At 39.1% G+C, this 15,314-nt stretch overlaps 1 protein-coding gene across 4 annotated transcripts in view; it reads right to left on the bottom strand.

Moving 5' to 3' along the window:
- The window catches only part of WARS2 (tryptophanyl tRNA synthetase 2, mitochondrial), a 95,588-nt gene that overhangs the window by 56,727 nt on the left and 23,547 nt on the right, over positions 1-15,314 (bottom strand). The window lies entirely within an intron of this gene.

The raw sequence follows: 15,314 nt of genomic DNA, 5'->3' as shown, positions 1-15,314 counted from the left end.
CCATGAGATCATGGCCTGAGCTGAAATCAGGAGTTGAACGCTTAACCAACTGAGACACCCAGGAGCCCTAGTACAGCTAAATTTTTAAAATAGTTTTTCTGCATACAGCCTGATTATATTAATTGATGTAATTACAAGAGTCTAGTGCTAATACGAATGTCACTTGTTACCATTTTTGCTTTATATAATGGGTAATAAAGTTAAATGAATTATTAAGCTCACATATGAAATTATCTCTAAGATAGAGCTGGAATGGAAACAATGTAGTCTAACAGAAAGGGCATGAGTTTGGGGGACTCAGACAGTGCCAAATTCAAATTCCTTCTGCACTCCTATCACTTGCACAAATTACTTAACCTCTCCGAACCTCAGTTTTATTATTTGAACAATGAAGTTAACTATGGTAATTAACGGCTACCATTGGAGTGCTTACAATGTGCAAAGTACACGAGCTATGAATGCGTTACCTCATTTAATCCTCACAAAAAGCCCTATGAGGTAGGTAGTATTATCATCTCGGTTTTACAGATGAAGAAACTGAGGCACAGAGGGGTTCAGAGAATAACGCGTAGCTAGTGAGTAGTGGACTTGAACCTGGCTAGACCAACCAGCTGTATATACTTACAGGGAGACTATGAAAATACAGCAAGGTACCAAGAAATTATTTGCTTTTACTCCTCTGATCCAGTAAATGATGCTACCTGCTAGAATGCATGACCTAAAATCTGCTTGAATGTAAGGCTTTAATGAGCTTCTAAGGGGGTGTGTGATTCTGTTTCCTGCACTGTTCACAAAATGAATATAATTGCCCTACGGACTTCTTGCTTTCATTCAGAAGTGGTGGCCCGTACCAGGGCAGGTGACAGGGACAGTGGTTCTTATTCATCTGGGCAGCAGCTTCAATGCTAATTCTAAACACAGGTGGTGAGAGAGACAGCCAACAGGAAGGGGGAAGGAATCACTGCTGACATGTGCAACTGGGAAGATTGATGGTTTCCCTCCCTCTTTTTCCCCAATGCGCCGGCCTGGGGGCAGAGACGCAGGAGCCGCTGTGCGGGGGACAGTAAAATACACAGCGCGATGTCTACCTTGCTGCAGCGCTGATTAATGAGACTGAAATGACACAGAAAACAGGCGGTGCGTCGGAAAGAGAAGTCACAGGCCTTTCTTTCTTTAATGACTTCAACAAAAGCGGTTCCCATAAACCGCCGGGTTTGAACTGGAATACCCTGTGGTTAGAGCAAGGCGGGGGAACATTTGCTGGAATGCTGGAGCAAAGGGTGGGAGTTGAGGGGAGTTTGTGATGAAGGCAATTCACCCACGATAGGGCGGGTGCACATTCATCACCAATGCCTCTCCTCTTCCTGTTTGGCCGAACAATGTCACAAAGTTCCAGGTAAGAGAGTCATTTACCTTCCTGACTTCATGTAGAGAGGATACACTATCACAAAGAATCTCACCCTATTAAAAGCACTTTCTTTTTAGGGGCTAGGAGACAGTATCACTGATTCTCCCCTATGTTTTACTACAGCTGCATAATGTATACATTAAAACAGTATTTTCTAGGGGTGCCTGGGTGGCTTAGTCAGTTAAGCATCCGACTTCAGCTCGATCATGATCTCCCAGTTTGTGGGTTCCAGCCCTGTGTCAGGCTCTGTGCTGACAGCTCAGAGCCTGGAGCCTGCTTTGGATTCTGTGTCCCCCTCTCTCTCTGCCCCTTCCCTGCTCTCTCTCTCTCTCAAAAATGAATAAATATGAAAAAAAAGGAAATTAAAACTATTTCTTTTAAAAGATTAATTTTAACACACTTAAAAGAGTAACAAATATTATTCTAGTACTTACTATCAACTATCTGCTGGACATATCCATTTGGATTTCCCACCCACAGCTCTTCAAACTTAATATTATACCCAAAACCAAATGTACTGACTCACAACCATCCAAACTCCCCCCCCCCCCCCGCCCACCCCTGCTGCACTTCTGTATCTCAGTCTTGGCTAATGACCCAACCTTCTACTCAGCTCCCCAATCTCAAGTCACCCCAGACTCCTTCCTTTCACTCACCAGATTCTGTCAAAATTCTGATTCCTCCCACTACTAGGTAGGTGACCTTTGGCAAGCATTTGTCCCACAGTTTCCTCATATAAAATCAAAATTTTAGTACTACTAAAGTAGAACTACTTCATAGGATTATTGCCAGAATTAAATAAATTAGTACATAAAAAGTGCTTAGAATGGTGCCTGACACATAGAAAATGCCCAATAAATCTTACCTATGATTGGTCTTAAATGTTCTCACCACACACAAAATGTAATAATTTTGTGAATGTCTTAACTGACCTTCTTGCAGAAATCTTTTCCCAGCGTATACATGTATCAAATCATCAGGTTATACACCTAAAACTTACACAGTTTTATATGTCAATTAGATCTCAATAAAGCTGGAAAAAACATTAGCTATTATTATTGACATCATCTAATCAATTACTGAATCGTGAGGATGTTATCCAATACAATCTCACTTCCCCATGCCCATCAATGTAGTCTAACCTCCACTCATCTGATCTGATCTGACTTTTGTATACTCCATACCACAACCTGGAATATCTTTTTGAAATAGTGAATCTCCACTGGTTCTTCCTTTCCTACAGGAACAAATCCAAACACCTGAATATAGTGTATAAAATCCTTCCTAAGTGGACTTCACACACATACAAATTACTTAGACATGGTAGGGGCACATATCTCCATGAATGAGCCTTAATTTAAAAGAAAAAATTTTTAAATGTTTATTTATGTTTGAGAGAATGAGCAAGCTGAGGGAAGGCCAGACAGAGAAGAAGACACACAGAATCCAAAGTAGGCTCCAGGCTCTGAGATGTCAGCATGGAGTCTGACCGGGGACTCAAACCCACAAACCACAAGATCGTGACCTGAACTGAAGTGGGACACTTAACTGACTGAGCCACTCAGGCGCCCCTGGATGAGACTTAACCAAGCAAGTGAGAAATCTGGAATTAATGTGTGTTTATTTTTTTAATTTTTTTAATTTGAAAGAGAGAGAGAGCAAGTGGAAGAGGGGCAGAGGGAAGGAGAAAGAATCTTAAGCAGGCTCCATGCTGAGCATGGAGTCCAACTTGGGGCTCGATCCCACAACCCTGGGATCATGACCTGAGCTGAAATCAAGAGTCACATGCTTAACTGACTGAGCCACTCAGGTGCCCCAGAGGTTACTATTTAAATTTCACACTTTTTTTTAAATTTAATTTTTCACTTTTAAAAATTTACATCCAAATTAGTTAGCATATAGTGCAACAATGATTTCACGAGTAGATTCCTTAATGCCCCTTCCCCATATAGCCCATCCCCCCTCCCACAACCCCTCTAGCAACCCTCAGTTTGTTCTCCATATTTATGAGTCTCTTCTGTTTTGTCCCCCTCCCTGGTTTTACATTATTTTTGTTTCCCTTCCCTTCTGTTCATCTGTTTTGTCTCTTAAAGTCCTCATATGAGTAAATTTCACATTTTATAACAAGCTATTTTTCACTAATCATCCTAGCACTGGAGCCAATATCATATTCAACTGAAACCACAAGAGTGATCTTTAGGATTTATAATTTAAAGCCCAAAATGCAAAGAAAAAAAAAAAGTAACAATTGACATTATTCCAGATAAGATGAAATTTACAGTATTCCCACTGCTTGATGTAGTAGGTTGAATTTATCTCCCTAAAATTCATGTCTACCTGAACCTCAGAACGTGAGCTTATAGGGAAATGGACCTCTGCAAATGTAATCAGTGTAGATGAAGTCATACTGGATTAGAGTAGGCCCTAATTCCAGTGACTGTGTCCGTATAAGAAGAGGGAGACACAGAGGGAAAAAGGATATGTGACATGGCAGGCAGGGATAGGAGGGTTGTAGCCATAAGTCAAGAAATGCCAAGTATGGCAGGGAGCGACCAGAAGCTAAAGAGTCAAGGAGATTCTCCTTGAGTCAAGGAGAGAGTCAAGTCAGATTCTCCCTAGACCCTTCAGAGGGAGCAGGGCCCAGCTGACACCTTGATTTCAGACTCCTAACGACCAGAGCTGTGAGAGAATGAATTTCTGTTGTTTTAAAACATCCAGTCTGTGGCACTTTGTTATGGCAGCTAAACTAAAGCACTTGGCTAAGCCAGTGAACTGAGTGGGTTGGTGAGTCTTTCAGGATCTGTAATCTGCCAGGCCGCTGAGCTCCTCCAAAGAGCTGCACGAGCCCATGCTGGGGCAAGGCAGGGTAGAAAACAAGCATTCAACACTGGTGATTGGGACCGATCGGACTACAAGGACACACAGGCAGTGGTGCTGAGATACAGGAAGCATTTTTGCATAGCTCGTGACAAATAGACACATAGATGAAGTTGTTGTTACTTTGCACCAGGAAAATCCAGGTTCTAGGGTCATATTTGCATTGATTTTGTACAATTATTGCATGTGCTTGGCTCTCCTCCATGTATTTCTTACATTTGAACGGTAGCTCTGAAATTTTCACTATGCTGTAATCACTCAGAAAAACGCAGATTTAAACTTAGCAAATACTCTTGTCTTTGGTGAAAATACTGTATGCCATTTATCTGATGAAGCAGTATATGCACTGTTGAGCTGCTATGATCTGTTGTTCTCGGAAAGAACGCTTTGTCCCCCTTTGAAACTTTAAGAGATTGTTTTTGGCATAATTACCCCAGCCCAAATGGCTCTGAGATATTTTCTTAGATCATAAGCAATGAGCTGTTTCTCTTACTTTTAAAGACCAAGTGAATATATCTATGATTTCTCGTCAAAGCTTTTTAGAAAAAATTCTTAAAATGATTTGTATGTAATAAACATGGGGGGGGGGAGGGAAAAGTTCACATTTAGAAATCAGTGTCAGCCAATCATTAATTCACTATTCCTCCTTACGTTTGAAAGATTACCTGGATAATCTCTGGAAGCCCTGACGACAGCCCATAACGTTAGAGAACAAATAGTCTAACATATTTTTAACATCTCACATAGCTTCCTGAGTGTCACAGCTTTGAGCACCTTAAACAAGCTTTTTTTTTTTTTTTTTTTTTTTAAGATCTTAAGTAGTCTCTACACCCAATATGGGGTTTGAACTCACAACCCTGAGATCAAGAGTCACATGCTCCACCAACTGAGACAGCCGGTGCCCCTTCTCTTAAACAAGTTTTGAAAAAATTGGCAATCTCTGTGTAGATGTGAGAGACCGTGTGGTCAAAGAGGTGTCAGTACTGGGGACATTTCAGAGTTTTCAATTTCTTACACTTACTAATAAACCTTAGAATTTTGCACAATCGAGGACTTAGCTGTTCCTCTAAAACTTTACATTTAATTTTCTACTCCTGTTTAGTGTCAAAAATCATGGTTCTGATTTGCATATACTGTGTGTGTGTGTGTGTGTGTGTGTGTGTGTGTGTGTAACTCCCCATTCCTTAGTCAATTGTCTCAGTGTGCCTATTAAATTTGAAAATATTTCTTTAATCAAGATAGCCTTTCCTTTCCTGATTGTTTACACAAATTGATGACATTGTTTTCATTCTGTTATTGAATTGCCTCATCATGTATTGTTGAATAAGCTGAAGAAACATGTATCTCATTTATAAGATAATGTAGCTAACTGCAACCAAATGCAGTTTTGTTTCCAATTCCAATGATTTCATTTGGAATCTATACGTTCTTAGAGCAACCAAGTTATAAATGTATAAACCGAAATAATTATTCTCTTTTATATTTTAGTTTCATTTCCAACAACTCCCCAAGTCTGCGTTTATTCACCAAACGATACTGATGTCTCTTTTGCAGTGAACACTGTTTTCCAATAAACTTTCAACTCTTGTTTTATTTTTATATATTTTTACATATTTTCTATTTTTATATGGGTACATTTTATTTTTGTAAATATGCTTTGAGTCAAAACTATAGTTTTCAACAGCTTCACCACAAAATCAGCACTCACACTCAACCTGTAATGATCTTAAATGCAGTTTACTCCTGAGTTTTTGAGACCGAGTTTTGCTTATGTTGTACATAGTTCTCCTCTATGACTAAATTCTTGTAGGTAAAATAATCAGTGTGATAATAGAACATTACTCTTATTTTCAACAATTTCAATCACATGGTTTGAAAGTGTACTTGCTTTGAAGGTACATTATTTTTCATCTGCTTACATAACCAATTACTATATGCTGAGTAATTTTTTTTAATTATTTTTTTAATGTTTTATTTATTTGTGAGACAGAGAGAGACAGAGCATGAACGGGGGAGGGTCAGAGAGAGAGAGAGAGAGACAGAATCTGAAACAGGCTCCAGACTCTGAGCTGTCAGCACAGAGCCTGACGCGGGGCTCAAACTCACGGACTGTGAGATCATCAAACTCACGGACCTGAGCCGAAGTCGGATGCTCAACTGACTGAGCCACCCAGGCGCCCCTATATGCTGAGTAATTATTAATGATAAAATACTTGGTACCACAAGGGACATAACTGCTTGCCAAGACTGGTAAACTCTTTGACATTTTTGAGAAAAATAACACAGTCTTTTGTTTTGACATTACCATCAAAACATCATAGGTACTAAGTAAGTAACTGCAAATATTCACACCTGAATCAGCAATTAGGGAAGAAGAGTGAGAAATGTAGGTACCAAGAGGACCGGGAGCTGTTTTGCGTAGAGAGGAAGAACCCCCACTGGTAAAGATGATGCTGTTGAAATGTCATCGGTTGAGTTATACGAAAGGGATTTTGTTTATTTTCCATCTGAATGAGAATGAAAAGAGAGAAAAACAGAGTTGCAGAAAAAATTGCCCAATTACCTACCTATTTATGTAACAAACTCAAGGTATTTTTGCAAATTCTCTCAAGTTTCCAGCAATGTTTCCTTTTGTGCTAGCCCTCAACCCCCCGCCCCCCCGCCGCCAGCACTCTGCAAGGCCCAGGTCTACTTTGTCAATCTTTTTCTTCCACCATTGCATTCCATGAATTACACACTTCTCTTACTGCCCTGAAGAAGCCATACTCTTTCTAAACCCTAAGCCTTTGCACGTTTGGTTCTCTCTTCCTGGTGTGCCTTTCTCCACCTGACACATTTCAATTTCTCTTTTAAGACCCAGTCCAGATGTCACCACATTTGTGAAGTCTTCTCCATCTTCCCAAGGTGAGTTACTTGCCCCTAGAAGCACTCACAATTCTTTGTTCTCCCTCTTTTATAGCACGTAGTTGTATGTAATTTACTTTTCCTGTAAGTCTACTCCCTCACCAGCCAATGAAATTCTCAAGGGTGAGAACCATGTTTATTCCCAGCAGCAGTAGGGTGGAGGTTCAATACATGCATGTGAATGAAGTAGAAGTGAATACTATGTGAAGCTTATTGAATGCAGGAGCTTGAAGTCTGGTGTTAAGTTCTATGGCACTCAGTAGTGCCAGGGGAGAGGTGGAGGAGGGAAGGACGTTTACCAAGACTAGTAGGATAGCAAATTCCCCCCCACACTCCCCCGGGTTACCTAAGCAAGTGGTAGCCATCGTTTAGTCAACAGTACCTACAATCCTCAGAACAGTTTCCCAAATTCTTAATGTATTATAATTTTAGCTGAATCTATAATAAAATACTCTTTGGATAAAATGTACTGAAGAAAAACATTATTTTTGTGAACTCCTTATAAAGTTGTTCAACTCTCTCCTTAGAATCAAGCAATCTTATCTCAAGGTTTAGAGTGGATTTTACGTGACAATTTCCTGACCTTTTATTTTAACCGTGTGCTGTTAAAGAAGCATTCACAAGCATACGGGGAGCTCATGATATAAATCCAGTTTGATTTCTGACTAGTTATGCCATAGGCTGAGTGTGTCTTGCCTATAATACGGTGCTATTTCCCCTTTTCTGGAAGACAAGCAGTGTGCGCCCCCACCAGGCATCTAGGAGCACACCCATCTGGCAGGGGCAGGAACACAGCAGAACACTGCAGGATCAGGATGTTTGGAGTTGAGTGAAGGGATGAGATTTATGAGAAAACCAAGGGGAAGTGTGTTTATTGTTTTCTTTTTTTTAATCTGAATCTTTGAGAAGGATAAATTAAGAATCTCAAAATCAACTTCAGATGTTGTGTGACGACTTCAACACAACAAACAACCTCTTAAAACAAAATATTTTGAAACCGAGTTACTCCTCCGCTCACCTGTTGCTGCTGTGGTTCAAGGGGCCAGGGTTTCCACTATAACAGTTCTTAACAACCAGAAGCAACATGGAGAAAAATGCTTTGGTCCTACCAGTGTCCCCAGTAGTAATGGAAAAACAGCCAACTCCTGATGTAAACTGGTAAGGGGAGGAGAAATGTATGTTTTATAATCAGGATGATTTCAACATCCCTTTGTTAGACAATAACCAATTTGGAATCTTTGCTGATTTAAAATCAAAACAAGACCACGCTGTTTCTTTAATGAAGGATAACAAAAACCTTTCCTCAGTGAACAAGTTGCATTTCACTAGCCTCATCTTAACGAGACGTCCTCTGTAATCCAGAGGTGCTCAATATTGAATTACTGGATGAGAGAGTTTCATCACCAGTTTCCTTTTTATTCTCATAGAAAAATAAAAGACTTCAAGTCTTTTTCTTTTCTTTCTCAAACAGCCCCTGTCCTCTTTTCTCTTCCAAGTCTTTTCCCAAAGTAAAGGCACATGCCATGACATCTGGAATCGTGAGGTTCACTTATCACGTCTCATACACGCTTCCTAACGTGGGTGCCCAAGCCTCTCTAACACACACACTAGCTGTTCAGTTTTAAACAGGGATATCTGAACTCTCTCACAGTTACTGGAACGTTCAGATGAGGATGCAACAGCAGGAAGGTGCAGGTTCCTCGGAGGCTGCAAATATGAGCCCAAATATGACATTTCTGAACTTGAACCAGATTCCAGAGCCAAAAGCAGCAGAATAATGAATGTGTGCTAGACATAACAACTCACCCTTTCACCCACCTTGCCAAAGCAAAATACCACCACTACCCCTTATCCTGCAGAAAGCCAACACACAAAATTTGGGCAGTATAAAAGGGGTACCAGCAACTTTATTTAGTCCTGTTTCCAAACTGTAGACTTTTAAAGGCTTAGTTTAATGATATAGTTAATTTCACCTCAGCCTTCTTTAGGGATCAAGTGTAGTTTAATTCAATAAAATAAACTGTTAATAAGCACATACTACATACCAGACCATTCATCTATCCATCCATCATCCATCCATCCATCCATCCATCCATCCATCCATCCAAATATCCATTGAGCACTAACCATGCACTGAACATTGTATGGGGCAGTGGGGATACAAGAGTAATAAAACACAGTCTCTGCCCTTGAAAACTCTATAGTCCAATGATGATTGTGCCAAGCCCAGCTAATTCGCTGGCCCATTTTCCTCAGAGCTAATTTTATTTTTTTAATGTTTTTTATTTATTTTGAGAGTGAGAGAATGTGAGCGAGGGAGGGAGGGCGGGCAGAGAGAGAGGGAGAGAGAGAATCCCAAGCAGGCTCTGCACTGCCATGGGGCTTGATCTCACGAGCCGTGAGATCATGACCTGAGCCAAGATTAAGAGTGAGAACCCTAACCAACTGAGCCATCCAGGGGCCCCCCCTTAGAGCTAATTTTAAATCTCCAGTCTACTACTTAAGCCCCAGGAGTTAGATGACCTCAGTTCTTGCTTTGTTGAGTTCAGTGTATATCTTCTCTACTCTGATTCTCCAAATATTTCCATGTAGATAACCATCTACTCTCCTCTTTTGTTTTGAAGAGAAAAATCTGTCTGAGACTAACCCTTTCCCAGTGTTGATCTGTCCTTTCTTGTGTTCTTCAGACTATTTCTCTATCAAGTTTTCTTTTTCTATTTTCTACTTTTAATCTTTATCTCTTTACACAGTCTTTCCTACTATGTAGAGATATAAAAAGGTCTACTGCTATCTGCAGTTATTTGTGCTCTCAGTCTACTCTTCCCAAATATTGCTGTCGCTACCTTAACTCCCCATAATCTACACCCCACTTAATCTTCCCCCATAATCTGCTTTCTCATCCGCCAAGTTACTAAAACTTCTCTAAAACCAACAGTGGTCCCATACTCCTTTAACCCAATGGCTTTTTCTGTCTTGTTGCTCTTCAGTGATCTCTTTGAATCCATCAACTGACACTGTTTATTATAATCCTTTCAAATACTCTCCTTTGATTTTCATGAAGCTGCACTGCATTGTCACTTTGGCCTATGGTTTCTCCAATTTTGTCTTTGTTATTCCTGATTTTCTATTTTTACTCACTACATTGGGTCTTACCCCACAACAACAGTTTTCAACCTTTTTGCTGTTGTGACAAGTAATGTTCACTGAAAGGAGAACTTCCTTTCTTCCCTTGTCTCATTTTCCGCCTGGATCAAAGAACTGCTTGTTGAACTGATCAACTTCAAGGACCATGACCGGGCTACGTTTGTTTCCAGATGAGTCTTGTCCTTTCTGTCATCCCTCCAAGCCTGTCTCAGAGCTGGGCCTGGCCCCCAAGATCCTCTTGCCCTCATTCCGGAGATGACATCCATCTCTGGCACCCTTTACCAAAGGCAGCTGGTAATTCACACCCCAGTGTTTGGGTCTGGGTTTAGGGCAAGGGTCTTAGTCTAATCAAGTTTACCAGAGTTACACGTTGGGGTATCAGACCCATGCTGAGTTGTAATAAAACAGTATTTTAATTCTCATATGCTATATCTACCTATCTATATTGTATCTGTATCCATATCTGTATCTGTATCTATCTCCATCCTTTGGAACCTCCTAGAGAAGGAAATCCGAGATTTGAAGGAGATTGGTACACTCCTGGACCTCAAGCCATAATGTCATCTTTTCTTCCTCCTCTTTGCTTTATTAGATTTTTAAAAAGTCAAATAATATAGAGGCCTATAAAGGAGGAAGTTAAAAACAATCTTTTCTTCTTCATATTACACCCAACTAAAGCAATTGATATGAAGACTCTGGAGTGTATATACACATACCTTTATCAAAAAATATGAAAAATTTTTACATATGTAGGGTACATTTTTAAGCAAATTTGGGATCACATAACACATTACTCTGACCTTGCTTTTATTCCCACTTCACAATATGCCATGGTCAATGTACGTATATGTAACAAATTCCTTTTAATATATTAATGCCCATAAATTAGGATCCTTTTCCCCTCACACCTATATTTTTATAATCTTTCTACTGGTGTCCCTGTCTCCATTCTCTCCCTCTTGAGAATCATGGGACTTAGGAATATTAAAAAATCATTAAGTCAAACAGCAATACTTCTGATGAAAAAAGTGATGCCTCAAGAAACTGATTTGCCCAAGAACACTAAATTAGTGGGAGAAATAGCCATTCATTCGTTCATTTATTCAACAAATAGTTGTGAGCATCTATTAAATGGTCCTGCTATTGTGGAGCTTAATTCCAGAAAAAGTCATGCAAAAAAAAAAAAAAAAAAATGGGTAAATGAATAACCATGATAAATACAGACTGTGATTAGTGCCAGGAAGGAAACAGAGGGTGAAATAACAGAGTAATGGGGTAGTGCCTACTGTACATAGACTGGACACAGTGTATCTAGAAGTAAATGATATTTGAGCTTTTATCTGAAGAATAAGAGAGAAAACAGATTGTTAGAAGAGGCAAGGCAAAAATATCCTGGGCCAAAAAACAAACCAGCAGGAACAGAGAGGACACCAGTACGGTGTTCCTGGTATGCACTGAGCAAAGGGAGAAGAGTGGCCAGAAGTGAGGATGGAAAAGCAGACAGGGAGCAGGTCTCATAAGGACTAGGAGGATATGGTCAGGAGCTTGGGTTGGGAACTGAAGTCAAGGAATTTAAGAAAGGACTGACATGTATCCTGCAACTTTACTAAATTCATTTATCAGCTCCAGTCATTTTTGGGTAGAGTCTTCAGGGTTTTCTCTATATAGTATTGTGTCACGTGCAAATAGTGAAAGTTTTACTTCTTCCTGACCAATTTGGATGCCTTTTATTTCTTTTTGTTGTCTGATTGCTGTGGGTAGGACCTTACGTACTATGTTGAATAAAAGTGGTTGGAGAAGACATCCCTGTCTTCTTCCTGATTTTAGGGGAAAAGCTCTCAGTTTTTCACCATTGAATATGATGTTGGCTGTGGGCTTTTCATACATGGCCTTTATTATGTCGAGGTATTTTCTCTCTAAACCTACTTTGTTGCGAGTTTTTATCCTTTCTCTTGTTGATGTGATGTATCACGTTGATTTGCATACATTTAGAACCATCCTTGCGTCCCAGGAATAAATCCCACCTGATGGTGGTGAATGGCTTTTTAAATGTACCGTTAGATTCTGTTTGCTAGTATTTTAGGATTTTTACATCTATGTTCATCAGAGATATTGGCCAGTAGTCCTTTTCTGTAGAGTCTTTATCTGGTTTTGGTAGCAGGGTAATGGTGGCCTCAGAGAATGAATTTGGAAGCTTTCCTTCCTCTTCTATTGTTTTGAATAGTTTGAAAAAAATAGGTATTAATTCTTTAAATGTTTCATAAAATTCACCTGTGAAGCCATCTGACCCTGAATTTTTGTTTGTTGGGGGTTTTTTGATTACTGATTCAACTTCATCACTGGTAATAGGTGTGTTCAAATTTTCTATTTCTTCCTGATTTAGTTTTGGGAGGTTATATGTTTCTAGGAATTTACCCATTTCTTCTAGGTTTTCCAATTCGGTGTCACATAAATTTTCAAGCCTTTGTATTTCTGTGGTGTTGGTTGTTATTTCTCCTCTTTCATTTCTTTCTTTCTTTTTTTTTTTTTCATTTCTGATTTTGTTTGAGTCCTCTCTCTCTTTTGAGGAGTCTAGCTAGAAGCTTAATCGTGTTGATCTTTTCAAAGAATCAGCTCCTGGTTTCATTGATATGTTCTATTGTTCTTTTCATTATTTCTGCTCTAAGCTTTATTATTTCCTTCCTTCTACTGGTTTTGGATTTTGTTTGTTCTTGTTTTTCTAGCTCCTTTAGATATAAGGTTAGGTAGTTTATTTAAGATTTTTCTTGCTTCTTGAGGTAGGCCTGTATTGTTATAAAAATCAATATGGCATTTCTATACACTAATAATAAAATAGCAGAAAGAGAAATTAAGAAAACAATCCCATTTACAACTGCAACAAAAATAAATTTTTTTTAATGTTTATTTTTTATTTCTGAGGGAGAGATAGACAGAGACAGAGCACAAGCGGGGGTGGGACAAAGAGAGAGGGAGATACAGTATCCAAAGCAGGCTCCAGGCTCTGAGCTGTCAGCACAGAGCCCGATGAGGGGCTCAAACTCATGAACCACAGATCATGACCTGAGCCGAAGTTGGACGCTCAACCAACTGAGCCACTCAGGCGCCCCCAAAAATAATAAAATACCTAGGAATAAACCTAACCAAGGAGGTGAAAGACCTGTACTCTGAAAACTATAAAACACTGATGAAAGAAATTGAAGATGACACAAACAAATGGGAAGATATTCCATGTTAATAGGATTGGGAGAACAAATATTAAGAGGTCTATACTACCCAAAGCAATCTACACATTTAATGCAATCCCCATCAAAATACCAACAGCATTCTTCACAGAACTAGAACAATCTTAAAATGCATATGGAGTAACAAAAGACACTGAAGAGCCAAAGTAATATTGAAAAAGAAAAAACAAAACTAGAGGTACCACAATCCCAGATTTCAAGATACACTACGAACATATAGGAATCAAAACAGTATGATACCGGCACAAAAACAGACACATAGATCAATGGGAACAGAACAGAGAGCCCAGATAAATCTACAATTATATGGTCAATTAAGGCAGAGGCAAGAATATACAATGGGAAAAAGAGAGTCTCTTCAGCAGACGGTGCTGGGAAAACTGAACAGAAACACACAAAAGAATGAAACTGGACCACTTTCTTACACCATACACAAAAATAAACTCAAAATGGATTAAAGACCTAAATGTGAAAGCTGAAACCATAAAAATCTAGAAGAGAGCACAGATAGCAATTTCTTCGACATGGGCCATAGCAATATTTTTCTAGATATGTCTCCTTAAGGCAAGGGAAACCAAAGCAAAAATAAACTATTGGGACTGCATGAAAATTAAAAGCTTCTGCACAATAAAGGAAACAATCAACAAAACAAAAAGACACCCTACTGAATGGGAGAAGATATTTGCAAATGACTTATATGACAAAAAGTTCGTCTCCAAAACATATAAAGAATTTATACAACTCAACACCAAAAAACACAAATAATCCAATTAAAAATGGGCAGAAGACATGAACAGACATTTCTCCAAAGACCTACAGATGGCCAACAGATACATGAAAAGATGCTCAACATCATTAATCATCCGGGAAATGCAAATCAAAGCCACGAGATACCATCTTACACCTCTCAGAATGGTTAAAATCAACAACACAAGAAACAAGTGTTGGTGAGGATGTGGAGAAAAAGGAACCCCCCTGCACTGTTGGTAAGAATGCAAAGTGGTGCAGACACTCTGGAAAACAGTATGGAGGTTACTCAAGAAGGTAAAAACAGAATTACCATATGATCCAGTAACTGCACTACTGGGTATTTACCCAAGGAATATGAAAACTAATTCAAAAAGATTATATTGCACTCTTATGTTTATTGGAGCATTATTTACAATAGCCAAACCATGAAAGCAGCCCAAGTGTCCATCGATAGACGAATGGATAAAGAAGATATGGCATACATAAATATATACAAAGGAATATTATTCAGCCATAAAAAAGAATGACGTTTTGCCATTTGCAACAACATGGATGGAGCTAGAGAGTACAATGCTAAGCGAAATCAGTCAGAGAAAGACAAATACCACATAATTTCAGTCACATGTGAAATTTAAGAAACAAAACAAATGAACAAAGGAAAAAAGAAACAAACAAAAAACCAGACTCTTAAGTATAGAGAATCAACCGATGGTTACCGGAGGGGAGGTGGGTGGAGAGATGGGAAATAGGTGATGGAGATTAAGAGTACAGTTATGATGAGCATGAGTAATGTATAAAATTACTGAGTCACTGTATTGTACACCTGCTAATATAACTGTAAACTACACTCGATTTTAAAAAATTAAATAATTTTTTTAAAAAAGAAAGGAATGACATGATCAAATTTACATTTTACAAGAATTACCCTGGCCTCTAGATCAAGAAAGGACAGAAGACAGTCGAGAATGGAAGCAGGAGCAGAGGTAAGC

This window comes from Panthera pardus, unplaced genomic scaffold (genome assembly GCF_024362965.1).
Source record: "Panthera pardus isolate Hobbes unplaced genomic scaffold, ASM2436296v1 HiC_scaffold_11, whole genome shotgun sequence".
NCBI lineage: Eukaryota > Metazoa > Chordata > Mammalia > Carnivora > Felidae > Panthera > Panthera pardus.
This window is presented reverse-complemented; position numbering and strand designations above follow the sequence as displayed.